Raw genomic sequence first — 14,544 nt, forward strand, 5'->3', positions numbered from 1 at the left:
CGAGAATCCCAGCCTCCTCATGAAGATGTTCTGAGCCTGAATTCTGCATGATTTTCTAAAAACACCCTTTTAACACTAACACACAACTTCTTTCCAATACAGAAGTGTACACATCTCACGATCCTAACCAGAAATTTTGAAGATAAAAAACTGGGTCTGGACGTTCACTTTGTGCAGATCTTACATATGACCTTTTCATTGTCTTAATATCACTGAATATTTACATTAGAACTAGGACATGAGGGACTCCCCCTACTGGTCCAGTGGCTAAGACTCCACGCTCCCAGTAGTGAGTTGTCTCAACTGATTGTTCACTTCACTTAGAACTAGGACATGAGGGACTCCCCCTGCTGGTCCAGTGGCTAAGATTCCGCACTCCCAGTGCAGGGGGCCCAGGTTCAATCCCTGGTCAGGGAACTGGATGCCCACATGCTACAACTAAGAGTTTACTTGCTGCAACCAAAGGCAGAAAAGTTCCCATGTGCCACAACTAAGACCCAGCGCAGCCAAATAAATACGTAAATAAATATTGCCCAAACCACCCCCCAAAAAAACACCTAGGACATGAATCTGCTACAAGCCATTGGCGTCTTTCAGTGTGGTGCAGAGGGTACTTCTGCTCAACTCCAAACACCCTCTTTCTCCCTCTCTCTCGTCTACTACAGCACAAGGTCTCTTAGAAGTTTTAACATCTTGTGTTCACTACAATCAATATGACTCATGGTATTTTAACATTTTATGTTTTCTCTCTGTTCCCCCCTAAATAACCCTAATTCCACAGTTTAAAACCAGATCATATGTAATAAAGCAGGGATATTCATCAAAACCACGACCACTGTACTTAAAAGGAATGCCTGTCTATGGGTCTCAAGTTCCTTACATTTACACGAGAGCTTTAACATTTTTTCAGTAAATGGAAAAACAAGTAATAATGATATCATCACACCCATTCTTCAAGCCATGCGAGCAGTGGATGGAGTGGGTGAAAGAGGCAGCATCCTGTTCCCCACCTCAGCCCCACCTCCCTTGACCTCTGTCTTCTCTTTCCTGAAATGGGAGCATCCTCTTCTATGGGCTCCCCTACAGCCACTTATTAACACACTGGCTGAGCGCCAAAGAACTGACGCTTTTGACCTGTGGTGCTAGGGAAGACCCTTGAGAGACCCTTGGACAGCAAGGATATCAAACCAGTCAATCCCACAAGAAATCAACTCTGAACATTTATTGGAAGGACTGATGATGAAGCTGAAGCTCTAACACTTTGGACACTTGATGCGAAGAGCTGACTCATTGGAAAAGACCCTGATGCTGGGAAAGATTGAGGGCAGGAGGAAAAAGGGGTGACAGAGAATGAGATGGTTGAATGGCATCACTGACCAATGGACATGAGTTTGAGCAAACTCTGGGAGATGGTGAAGGACAGGGAAGCCTGGTGTAAGGCAGTCCACGGGGTCGTAAAGAGGCAGAAATAACTCAGTGACTGAACACTAGCACCACACTGGATAAGACATCCTGCTCATCAACTGTAAGTACTACACAAGAGACCACTTTCATGGGCTCTTCTAGCAGTCAAGCTCTCCATCTGCCCACGTGGTCCAGCTATGCTCACACGCTGGGAGAAGGATCTGAGGTCACCAGCTGGCTCCCGCGGCCCTCTTGAAGCTCCACCCACTGGAAGGAAATGGGGAGTGGAGTGGTGGCGTGAACTCACGGATGTGTGTGAAGAAGGGAGGCCCCTGGTGCAAGTCTGTAAGATGTACCCACTTCCACCCTCACAGCCCAGGACTGAGCCACCCAGGAAAAGAGCAGAAGAGCCATGTGGACCATGCGAGGCAGGTACCTGGTACTCCAGACCCCCACTGAAGCTCTTCTGCCCAGGGCCAGGACCTCCCTCCTGTCCTCCCAGGACAACGTGCCAGGGCCACCTCTGACCCATAGGACGTGGCGGCTGAGGACGGATCCACCCCTATCCCTGACTCAGAGTTGGGAGAACGAAGGTCAGCAAGTTTCCAGGTGGGTATTCATGCATTTCTGCATCCCTAAACAGCATGCGCGTCAGGTAACAAAATACAGTGATCACTGTGTGTAACGAAAAACCAACTCAAACCACAGCTGAGAGATGGGTTCGGAGAGAGAAAAAGTGAAGGTCTACTGCAGCTCCCGCAGAAATCCAGTCTCATGACTCTTGTTTAGTGAATCTCCCTCTGCCTTGTCATGCTACCCTGATGTAAAGAAAGTAAGAATCAACAGAGAGGAAGGGGTGGGGTTCCGGATCCACAGCACAGATCCCCCCTCCCATGCGGTAACTCCTTCCCTCCCTGATGTCTTTCCCACACCCAGGAATGACCACGAGCAAGCCTTCCTATCAGGGCTTCTCGAAGGGTGGTCCCCAGCAGGAGACGTCAGAAAAGTTACAGAATGCTGGTAAACTCTGTTTCGTGATCCAGGCACTGCTAATGTGAACACACAGCAGGCAGACCATGTACACTTTTCTGTCTGTATATTCTCATTCAACATGGAGTTGTTTAAAAAGGCCTCCAAGAGGTTCATGAAAAGATGCTCCATATTGCTAATTATTGAGAAATGGAAATAAAAATTATAATGAGGTATCACCTCACATTGGTCAGAATGACCATCATAAAAAGTCTACAAATAACAAATGCTGGAGAGGGTGTGGAGAAAAGGGAAACCTCTTACACTGTTAGTGGGAATGAAAAATTGCTGCAGCCACTATGGAGCACAGTACGGAGGATCCTGAAAAAACTAAAGATAGAACCACCACACGATCCACCAATCCTACTCCCGGACATACATCTAGAGATCACTCTAATTTGAAGAGATGCATGCACCCCAATATATATAACAGCACTATTCACAATAGCTGAGATATAGAAGCAACCTAAATGTCCATCAACAGATGAATGGATGAAGAAGACATGGTACATATATACAATGGAATACTACTCAACCATTAAAAAATGAGGTAATGTCAACTGCAGCAACATGGATGGACCTAGAGATTATCAGACTAAACGAAGTGAGTCAGAGAATGACAAATATCATGTGAAATCGTGTATGCGCAAAATCTAAAATACGACAGAAATGAACTTATCTGTGAAACAGAGATGGACTAACAAACACAGAAAACACACTTACGGTTACCACAGGGGAGAAGGGATGGGGGAGGGACAGATAAAGAGTCTGGGATTAACAGAAGCACACTATGATATATAAAACAGATAAACAACAAGAACCTTTCATACAGCACAGAGAGCTATAGTCAATATTTTGCAATAATCTATAAAGGAAAAGAATCTGAAGATGAATATATACATATGTATGTATAACTGAATCACTTCACTGTACACCTGAAACCTTCACAACACAGTAAATCACCTACACTTCATTAAATAAAAAAAAATTAATTAAAGAATCAAATTTGAAAAAAAGAAGGCGCCTGCTGGGCTAGAGGACATGGACTCAGGTAAGGGAGTGAGGCAGTGTGCTTTCGGGAAATAGGCTCTGAAGACAGATGCAGGATGGAGACCATGTCCCTCAGCCCTCAGCCATCTGAGGGACAGCGTCAGCCCACAGCCCCACCCTAACACCACAGAAGCCCACCTGACAAGCTTGTGCTGAGGAAGGCCGGCAGAGCACACAGACGCTGGGGCGGGGTGACTTGCTGGCTGATCAGTCTCACGCCGCCACGTGCCAAGCACAGCTCTAGCAGCATTCTGTCAGTCATGGAGCGGGCAGCACTGATCTCTCTAGCAGACAGGAAGAGCGGAGTACAGACGGACCGAGGGACCAGGCTCGCCGTGGGGAGTGCGTCTGGGCCGGGCCGGAACTTGAGGCATCCTGCCAGTGACAGGTGAGCCACACCACTCACTCCACCCGAGGACCGACCAGGGACGAGCAGGAGGTGCGGCAGCTGGATGTCACTGGCTCATCAGTCAAGTCCAAGTCTCTCCTCCAGGATCAACCGGAGGCTACCGACAGATACAGGTTCTCACTAACTCTGTCCTCGGTGGGGCTGGGGTTTGTTCCGTGCACCATGGTGGCCAGGTCTCTCGTGGGTCCCCTTGCCTGCCATGAACTGCTCTGCTCTCCTGACTATGCCCAGCTGAGGCTCTGACTCCTACACAGAGGGACTTTTTCATCCAAAGTAAGGTGAAAAGGACAGTAAAATCAACCCATACAACTCCTCTGATTTAAAATGAGGAAGCACCTGTGAGAGAACGGAGCTTTCAGATTCAGATAAAGTTACTTGAGAGTTCATGGTGATGCGTGGCCCTGATCATGATCCAGGTTACTACCCATCCCATTTCCAGGGACTCTGAGGCACTGAAAAGGCTCTCAGGACTTTCCTGGTGGTTTAGTGGATAAGAATCTGCCTGCCAGTGCAGGGGACACGGGTTCGATCCCTGATCCAGGAAGATCCCACATGCCACAGAGCAGCTAAGCCCATGCTCTAGAGCCTGTGCTCCGCAACAACAGAAGCCACTGCAATGAGAAGCCCAAACACCGCCACGAAGAGTAGTCCCCACTCACAGTAACTAGAGAAAGCCCACACACAGCAGTGAGGTCCCAGCACAGCCAAAAATCAGCCAATCAATAAAAGGCTCTCAGCAACTGAAAGAATGAACGCATGTCTCATGTCTTCATGAAATCTGTGAAACACAGAAAACTTCTTATGCTGTAATGCTAAATAAAGATAATAGGATACAATACAAAATGGTATATGCTCTTTGATAAGTACTGTGCTTTTCAAAAACCAAAAGTAGAAAAAAAGAACAGGAAGGAAACATCAGAATGTCTTTGCATAGCGGGACTTAACACGCTTTTCCTTTTAAAATTCTTTATTTTCTACTTTTCGACAATCAGATCAGATCAGTCACTCAGTCATGTCCGACTCTTTGCGACCCCACGAGTCGCAGCACGCCAGGCCTCCCTGTCCATCACCAACTCCCAGAGTTCACCCAGACTCACGTCCATCGAGTCAGTGATGACATCCAGCCATCTCATCCTCTGTCGTCCCCTTTTCCTCTTGCCCCCAATCCCTCCCAGCATCAGAGTCTTTTCCAATGAGTCAACTCTTCCCATGAGGTGGCCAAAGTACTGCAGTTTCAGCTTTAACATCATTCCTTCCAAAGAAATCCCAGGGCTGATCTCCTTCAGAATGGACTGGCTGGATCTCCTTGCAGTCCAAGGAACTCTCAAGAGTCTTCTCCAACACCACAGTTCAAAAGCATCAATTCTTCGGCGCTCAGCCTTCTTCACAGTCGAACTCTCACATCCATACATGACCACAGGAAAAACCACAGCCTTGACTAGACGAACCTTTGTTGGCAAAGTAATGTCTCTGCTTTTGAATATGCTATCTAGGTTGGTCATAACTTTCCTTCCAAGGAGTAAGCGTCTTTTAATTTCATGGCTGCAGTCACCATCTGTAGTGATTTTGGAGCCCAGAAAAATAAAGTCTGAGACTGTTTCCCCATCTATTTCCCATGAAGTGATGGGACCGGATGCCATGATCTTCATTTTCTGAATGTTGAGCTTTAAGCCAACTTTTTCACTCTCCACTTTCACTTTCATCAAGAGGCTTTTGAGCTCCTCTTCACTTTCTGCCATAAGGGTGGTGTCATCTGCATATCTGAGGTTATTGATATTTCTCCCGGCAATCTTGATTCCAGCTTGTGCTTCTTCCAGCCCAGCGTTTCTCATGATGTACTCTGCATAGAAGTTACATAAACAGGGTGACAATATACAGCCTTGATGAACTCCTTTTCCTATTCGGAACCAGTCTGTTGTTCCATGTCCAGTTCTAACTGTTGCTTCCTGACCTGCATACAAATTTCTCAAGAGGCAGATCAGGTGGTCTGGTATTCCCATCTCAATAGCTATGCATTATTTACAAACCATGGGTAAAGAGACTTGTTTTTAAATTCTTGCTGCCAAACCAGTGATGACCACTTGACTTCTTTGTTCTATAACAATTCTGCAGGCTTTATGGTAAGGAAATTGTCAGAGTCCAAACAATTTCAGACGGCTGGAAGGAAAAGCAAAGTACGCACCCTGTGTGTTTTTTAACATAGACTGCTATGTTCCTCACAAAGTTTTTCCTTCAGTGATTGCTATCATTAATATCTACACAAACCAGCAAAAGTAGAGAGCTGCAGCTACAGACTCTGTTAAAACATCTTAACTAAAATCAAGATCCCTCAATTTCCCTTTATTTGGAGACGCAGCTTAGTACCCAGCAGCAACACAACACACCTAACAATGAGAATTTTTTTTTAACAAAATCATCGACATTTTATTTGAGTTAGACTCAACTTGATAGTTTAACTTGTTTCACAATACTGATAGTTTAGTTTTTTTTTCACAATATTAAGATGTCCCCAGGAACTAGATATATTTTTCTGCTAAACATTTTTTGGAATTATTCTAAAGCATTTTCTATTTCTGTTCCAAGTGCTGTTAGATTTCATTGTCCTCTCGTGTTCTTACCTTATGAAAGTGACTCAATGGACATGAGTCTGGGTGAACTCCGGGAGTTGGTGATGGATAGGGAAGCCTGGCATGCTGCGATTTATGGGGTTGCAAAGAGTCGGACACGACAGAGCGACTGAACTGAATTGAACTGAACTGAACAGTCTTTCAGTTCATTCTCATAAATAGACTAGGATTGGTATTTCCAATTGGCTATATCTTCTGGAATATAATTATATTATATAGAACATCTCCTGCAAATAGTTCAACGTTTTCCTGCCTTGTTTCCAATGTTCCTTGCTCATTTCTTTTTAATTTCTTTTTAATTGGAGGATAATTCCTTTACAATGTTGTGGTTTCTGCTGTACAACAACGTGAATCAGCCACAAGTATACATACAAGTATACTCCCCTCACCCCTTGCCACCCCAAGATGATGACACGTTTTTAAAAAGAAGTGTTATTCAAAGGGCATGTACCTAACCAAGTACAAGATGCTGACAACATAAAGTAAGGAAAAGAGAGACGAGACTCCAGGAGACCCCTAAAGTAGTAAGTGAAAAGTCTTCTCTCAGGAGGAGGGTTATAGCAAGGCTGGGGCTTTAACTGCTTCATTACCAGGAGAAGAGGTGGCCAGGCCACACTCACTAATGCCAGGTCGGAAGGCTCTCCGGGATGGCTCTCCACCTGCAAGGAGGAGTACTGCTTGTCTTTTCATCCCTGAGAAATGATTTCTTTCTTTCTGGAATCAGCTAGATAATCAGTAATTTAGTTAAAAACTTTTTTTAAGATCCAATATCAGACCTCAATCTACAATCCTTTGTCCCTATGACTTCCCAACACCCACCACATGCTATTCCTTTGCAAACTTCCAGAAGCTGGAAACATATTAGCGAAGATTACACAACTTGTAAAGTTTAACTCTGATTTCGGGTCAGGCTGTCACTGGTGTGTGGGCCTGAACAAACTGCCAGCAGCCCAGGGTTGGGAAAGAGGTAAAGGCCTGAGCCCAGGCGATGGGCCATTGGCTCAGAATCGTTCCCCCCAAAGCATGTGACTGGGCATATGGGCAGCTGCAGGAATTCCTGTCCAGCACGGCGGCTCACTCTACCTGTCTGACTGAAACCAGCTCTGCGGGACAAAGTTTTCAGGGCTCCCTCCCATCTCCCTGTCAAAACTGGTACAATTCTTACCCAAACTGTGTAACTCATGAGACACAAGTCTCAAAAAATACCTAGGAAAGGACTTGCATCTATGTTCCTCTCCCTTCCATCTGAACATAATGCTGAACTTTTCTGTTGACGCTTTGAAGCAGATGCTGAGTTGCTCAGAGTATAAGCCCTGTGTCTGCCAGGACTATTGCAACAGCTTTCTTACCGGCATCCCTCTCATTCTTGGCCGGTTACATATCCATTCAGTGCAAAATAAAGGTCATGAGAGTTATTCAAGGAAACCTACTAGAGGTTAGGCTAAGAGTTACCTGAGTGACTATGGGCCCCCAAAGCAGGGGACTCGCATTCGATCCCTGGTCAGGGAACTAGATCCCACATGCCACAACTAAGAGTTCTCACACCACAACCAAAAACCCCACGTGCCACAGGAAGGTTAAAGATCCCAGGTGCTGCCAGTAAGACCCAGCGCAGTCAAATACAGAAATATATTTTTAAAAAAGAGTTAACTTAGTAACAGAAGGTGCTTCTTGCCTATTCTTTGGTTTGGTTGGCCGGAGACGAAACAGTGATACCGTAACAGCTAAAACGAAACGCTTCTCACGTAATTGGATTGCTGGCAAGTTACATGCACAAGCCTCCTCAAGTGCTCTGAGAGTTCTACCAGCTGCCGACTAAGAGGGCTGCTTGGCAGTCGACAGAAGTCAATTATGAGGAGAGAGCTGGAGAAAGGCTGTCAGCTCTGACTCAGCAGCCTCTTGTTTCTCTGAGTCAGCTCCTCATGACGAGCTGGGGACCAGGATCCAGGAGGCATGGCAGCCGGACGATCTCATGAGGTAAGATCTGCAGGGAAGACGGCTGTGTTCAGCTGTGGCCTCATCACTCTGGGCCACATGACTCTGTGAGCTTGTCTCCTTAAGGTAAGGTAAGTCACTTCAGTCGTGTCCGACTCTGTGCGACCCCACAGACGGCAGCCCACCAGGCTCCCCCGTCCCTGGGATTCTCCAAGCAAGAACACTAGAGTGGGTTGCCATTTCTTTCTCCAATGCATGAAAGTGAAAAGTGAAAGTGAAGTCGCTCAGCCGTGTCCGGCTCTTTTCGACCGCATGGACTGCAGCCCACTAGGCTCCTCTGCCCATGGGATTTTCCAGGCAAGAGTACTGGAGTGGGGTGCCACTGCCACCTCTGGAGCTTGTCTCCTTAGCTGGAAATAATGGTGATGCTGACACTCACTCCACTCTGAGGAAGGTGGCTAAGGATGCTCACTGCAAGCCTGCGAAAGCCCCCTGAAAAGCCACACCGTTCAGATGGATGTGGGTGTCCTACTTTCTACATGCCTGCCCAAGAGCACTCACTGTCCTGTCTGGGCAGCTAAGTTCATGGATGACTGGATTGTATTATTCAACATGAAGCAAAGATGAATAACTGTGGCCACAATGACATCTGGTAAATCATAGTTTTATCCAAGAAAGTCAGTCTCCTTCCCAAACAGGGCCAATTCTCTGGAAGCTGCAGACGATTAAGCCTTCCAAAGCAACTCACTGTAGAACCCCTTGGGAACGATAAACTCTAGAACAAATTAGTGTAACAGCTAGAAAATGAAATCTATGATTAATTAGCTTTGATGGGAACATAAGCCATTCTTTCTTCCATGGATCAAGTCCTTTTCCACCTCCTAGGTCCCTCCAACTACACAGACCGCCCCTCCTAACAGAGTCAAATCCAGCAAAAGCTTTTAGGACCCAAACCAAGGACCATCTATCCTGTAAATGCTCCCCATAAGAACCCTTTTCCTAAGGATACTTCAACAACCACACAGGAAGACAGGATGGACTCAGTGATAGTGCCCCTGAAAGAGGCTATGTGTTTCCAGCAGCTCAGAATTTCACCCACAACCTTGCTGCAACCAACCCTCAGCTGCCACAGCCCCCGCATCTCACACAGGTAACGGTCACGGTGCAGGACAAGAGGCTCCAGCAGTGCACAGTCCCCATCAGGAACACAGAGGCAAGTGGTGCTTACACGAGTAACCTTGGATCTGCATTTTGTGATAAACAGTCTTCAGGTTGTAATGCTTTAGCTGTTAGAGTCAGGTATTATCCTCTCCTCCTCCCATGCATCAGGACATTAACGTTGGCTACGAACTTCCAACTTGAGAACGTGAACAGCAACACTTTGGTTTCTTTTGCGTTTTACTTGTGGAGCTAAGCTCACACCCAGCAAGGAGAAGGCAGCTGGTAAGTGCTTCTGAAGTCGGGAATAACCTCTTTTCTGTCGGATTCACTGAGGCTACCTCACACACCGCTGTTCATACAGGTTCTGAAAACAGTCACTTTCTCAGGGACAAGAAAACCTCATTATGACTCAAAGCAGCACAGAGTCAGCTGTTCCTGTGAAAAATAAATCACACATTTACGGGACTTCCCCGGTGGTCCGGTGGTTAAGAATCTGCCTTCCAGTGCAGGAGACACGGGTTGCATCCCTGGTCGGGGAACTAAGATCCCACATGCCGAGGAGCACCTAAGGCTGCGAGCCCCAACAACAGAGACACCCATGTGCTGCAATAAGGATTCTGCAAGCTACAGCTAAGACCCAAAGCAGACAAATGATAAATAAATAAGTGGGTAAATAATTTTCAAAAGTAAAAAATAAAGCCTTTAAAGAATAATTACACATTTAAAAATCTGACTAAACTTAAGTAGTCCAAAACACGAGACAACACTAACCTTTATGTCAGTTCTTAAAGATTACGTCAGTTACGGTGCATCTAGTACAACTGTCGTGAATCTTGACTGTGACACAGAATCACGTGAGGATTTCCACAAAGGAAGAGCACATTTCTTAGGGAGAAGTTTTCCCTACCAGAGAGATTTTTTTTGTACTCACGACTGTACTCCTTTTGTTTCCAACAGCTACACTTTTCCACGGAATTAACAAACACAAAGTGAAGTGAAGTCACTCAGTCGTGTCCAATTCCACAGACGGTAGCCCACCAGGCTCCTCCATCCGTGGAATTTTCTAGGCAACAGTAGTGGAGTGGGTTGCCATTTCCTTCTCCAGAGAATCTTCCCGTCCCAGGGATCAAAACAGGGCCTTGCACTGCGGTCAGACGCTTGATCATCTGAGTAAACAAACATTAAGTGGAGCCACGAATCTGGTCTTTAGAAGTAGGACCACAGAACAGTGCTTTCAAATTATGTCTGAGAAGTTCAAAGGGAACAATGAAACACTGTCCTGTAGAAATTTACGGGAAGCTGGGCTTCCCCGGTGGCTCAGATGGTAAAGCGTCTGCCTGCAATGCTGGAGACCCAGGTTTGCTCCTTGTGTCAGGAAGATGCCCTGGAGGAGGAAATGACAACCCACTCAAGTATTCTTGCCTGGAAAATCCCATGGACGGAGGAGCCTGGTAGGCTACAGCCCATGGGGTCGCAAAGAGTCGGACACGACTGAGTGACTTCACTTTCACTTTTCACACATGTAATTTAAAATTTTCTAAGACTCACGTTTCAAAAAAGCACAAAAGAACAGATGAACTGAATTCAATAATCCACCCTGTCCTTGGACTCCATGGTGGATTTTACACTCGGCACGTCTCCGTTCAGCCTGGCCCCGTGATCGGTGGTATGCATGTGTCTGACCAGCCACTCCTCCAGCTCCAACCCTGAGAAAAGGCAGGAAACCTAGTCTGAGACACGGGGCATTTGGAAGGCCAGGCTCATGAGGGAACCTCTCAGACCATCAGAGGAAGCCATTCATCCCCACCCCTTGCAAGAGAACCGAGAGCAGCTGGTACTTCTGTATGAACCACAGTGTGCCCGCCCCCAGCTTCCACCCAGACGGTCACAGGACGAGGGAACTGGGAACTGCAGGGCCATGGGTGCTGGGCGAGCGTGAAGGAAACTGGTAGTGTGAGCTCAGCCTGCTCTGCAGAAGATGGGGCACCCTGTGACCCGGTCCACATTCACTCACCACCCTCCTCCTCTCCCCTCCCTGAATCTAACCCATAAACCTGGCTGATTTTGGCTCCCCATCCTGTGCAGGTGCAAAGGGGGCGGGGCTTGTAAACCAGAACACCACACCTATTTGGGGAGAACCAGTCACTCATCAGACACTTGCAGCAGTCTCTGCACACCGGCGTCTACACCCAGACTTTCCAGTTTCCCCATCTCGTCTCAGAGCACACGGAGTCTCAGGGAATGAGCACATAGTCACACGCCTGGGCACTGTTCTCACCACCCCTGCCCAGCTGGGGCTCTGCCTCCTCTGGCAGCCTTGCGTCTGCCCTGCAGTTTCCCAGGAGCCTGTGCCTGTAGCCCTGTCCTTACAGCCACCCTGTCCCCCAGGCCTGCCCTTGGACGATGGAATCTTCCAGGGTCTCCCTATACAAGCCCAATCTGGGCTTTACTCTTTTATCCCTCAAGCTCTGCAAAGCCATGGCTCTGACCCCACCTCATCAGTCCAACTCATTCTAGAATCTGAGGCCCATTTTCCACCTCGCAGTGTGGGAGATTGGTCATTCATGGTGCCTGAGCTCTATACAGGCTCCACGAAGACGGAATCAGTTAATGATTGCTAAGTCACTTCAGTCGTGTCCGACTCTGTGCAACCCCATAGACAGCAGCCCACCAGGCTCTCTTGTCCCTGGGGTTCTCCAGGCAAGAACACTGGAGTGGGTTGCCATTTCCTTCTCCAGTGCATGAAAGTGAAAAGTGAAAGTGAAGTCGCTCAGTTGTGTTTGACCCTCAGCAACCCCGTAGACTGCAGCCTACCAGGCTCCTCCGTCCATTTGGGATTTTCCAGGCAAAAGTACTGGAGTGGGGTGCCATTGCCTTCTCAGTTAATGATGAACGGCTGCTTTTAGGAGAAATACACGGTTATGTGCCTGCATACCTCTGGCCACAAGATTTTCATCAACTGATTAGTACCGAACCTTACTTTATTGTGTTTCTGCTATTTAATATATACTGTTGCTTCATTAACACTGAACCCACAGCCGACAGCACCAGAGCTCACGCCTGCACGCAGCTCACCTAACACAGAGTTTCTCCATCAGGTACATCACAGCCGTCCTGCCTGAGGACTTGAGACAGCACTCAGGCACAATGCACATGGGCCATTTCGAACAGCAACATCACCAATGAAAAGCACAAAACTGCAAAGGAAAAAACCCCACCTGGACTCTCGACTGCACACTTCATGTGTCTGCAGTACAAGAGCACACAGGAAAGGCAAGCACTGCTTCATTTGCCCTCAGCTGGGAGCGCGCACACTGGGAGGCTGCAGGATTCTGTCAACCTGCCTGTGTCCGGGGACGACCAGAAAAACATCCTGAGCCCTGACCTGAAGGCTATGAACAAGTTTTGGTGAGCAGGCGAGCCTGTACACACGGAATCCAAGAGCGATGAGGAGCAACTGTCCTGGTACCCAATGTGGTTTCCATGGCCACCCCCTCTGCTCCCCACAAGCTCCAGAGGCAGCTCGTGTCTCAGTCCTCCGTGTGTCCCCGGGACTAGCCGGGTGTGGGGCGAATGCTTGTTAACCAGAGCCTGGCCCACACTCACCTGTGCCTCCTCTACTGGAAGGAAAAGACGGGAAGGCCCTGCTGTCTGGGTCTCAGTGTCTTCTGTCACCTGCTCAGGCCCCATCAGAACCCCCCATCCACCCACACACAGCTTTCATTACATGCAGCGCTTCTACGTAAGGCACCCAGAGAGAAGGGAGGTGACAGACATTTGCAGCCCTCATTCCACACAGTGTGGGGTGGGGGCGTGTGGCACACAGAATGTGAAGATCACTACCGAGGTCATGTGTCAAGTGGGGCTAGGAGGCCTGGTGCCCCGTGAACCCATGGGAGGCAGTGACCTTCCAAAAGCATTTCCTGCATCTGAATCATCACGGGCTACAACTAGCAAAATTCCTCGTATCACAAACACACAAACATAAGAACTCCTTACAGGTTCTCAGTGCGAAAGAAACATCTGAAGCTTGGGATATCTGGGGATCCTAAAAAGTAAAACAAGGTTAGCGAGGGGACTGGAAGCAATGCAGCCTGAGGGGCTGGGGAGAAACCACAAAGTCCTCCAGAAAACACCAAGTCCCAGGCCACTATCGTGGCCCACCTAATGCTCACCCCCACCCCATCCAGCCCCAAGTCAGGTCTGCAGGGAACTATCCATAGTGAACGCATTCAGATCATGAGAACTCGGCTTTTACTTTTAGACAATCATCCGCAGATAAGATGGAAGGACAAGAAAAATTTTTAAATTAGGAGCTCAAGCATCAAAATGTAAATGTATATATTCAGTATCTAACTCTCCAAATGGAAAGAGAAAAAACCTAAAAAAGTGCTAAAAAGAAAAAAAACCACTTGAAAAATGAAGGAACCTACCAATGTTAGAGACCTTGGGTCATGTAAGAGTTGTTTACTGGGTGCTTCTGTGAGGCCCCCAGCCTCTGCTCTCTGGCACACTGTGAATTCCTGTTACACCTGTTACAACAGAACCTGGGGAATAAACCTCCAGGGACTGAACAGCTCGAGGGCAGGATGTACCTCATTCACTTCTGTGCTCTAACCGTTCACTGTACCTGAAATACGGAAGACGAGGAGCAGATGTGAAGCTTGCTCCTGAGTTAACTTTTAGAGTTCGGAACACACACAGAGGCATCATCATACAGGGTGGTCAGGGCACCTGGCCATCCTACAAAACCCAGGTCACTCTAGGATATACCCATTATTCTGATAAACACATGAACTAGCTGTTTTTCATAACAGAAGAGCATCTTTAACATCTTAACTATGTGAAAATGACTTCTGAGTGGTAAGAGCCTGCTGTTTCTCTCTCTCTCTCTCTCTCTCTCTCTCTCTCTCTTTCTCACACACACAC

General features: G+C 47.4%; 1 protein-coding gene across 6 annotated transcripts in view; it reads right to left on the minus strand.

Moving 5' to 3' along the window:
* Window positions 1-14,544, minus strand: part of FNIP2 (folliculin interacting protein 2) — a 129,449-nt gene that overhangs the window by 93,400 nt on the left and 21,505 nt on the right. For 2 of the 6 annotated variants that reach the window (XM_086346940.1, XM_086346938.1), the window contains exon 2: window positions 11,164-11,321. The exons of the other annotated variants lie outside the window; for them this stretch is intronic. The gene's annotated coding sequence lies outside the window, so the exon portion shown is untranslated. The remainder of the gene's footprint in view (window positions 1-11,163; window positions 11,322-14,544) is intronic. 6 annotated transcript variants of the gene reach the window in all.

The sequence above is a fragment of the Bos grunniens genome, chromosome 17 (genome assembly GCF_055505025.1).
Source record: "Bos grunniens cultivar Pamir isolate PY7600 chromosome 17, Bosgru_T2T1.0, whole genome shotgun sequence".
Lineage (NCBI taxonomy): Eukaryota > Metazoa > Chordata > Mammalia > Artiodactyla > Bovidae > Bos > Bos grunniens.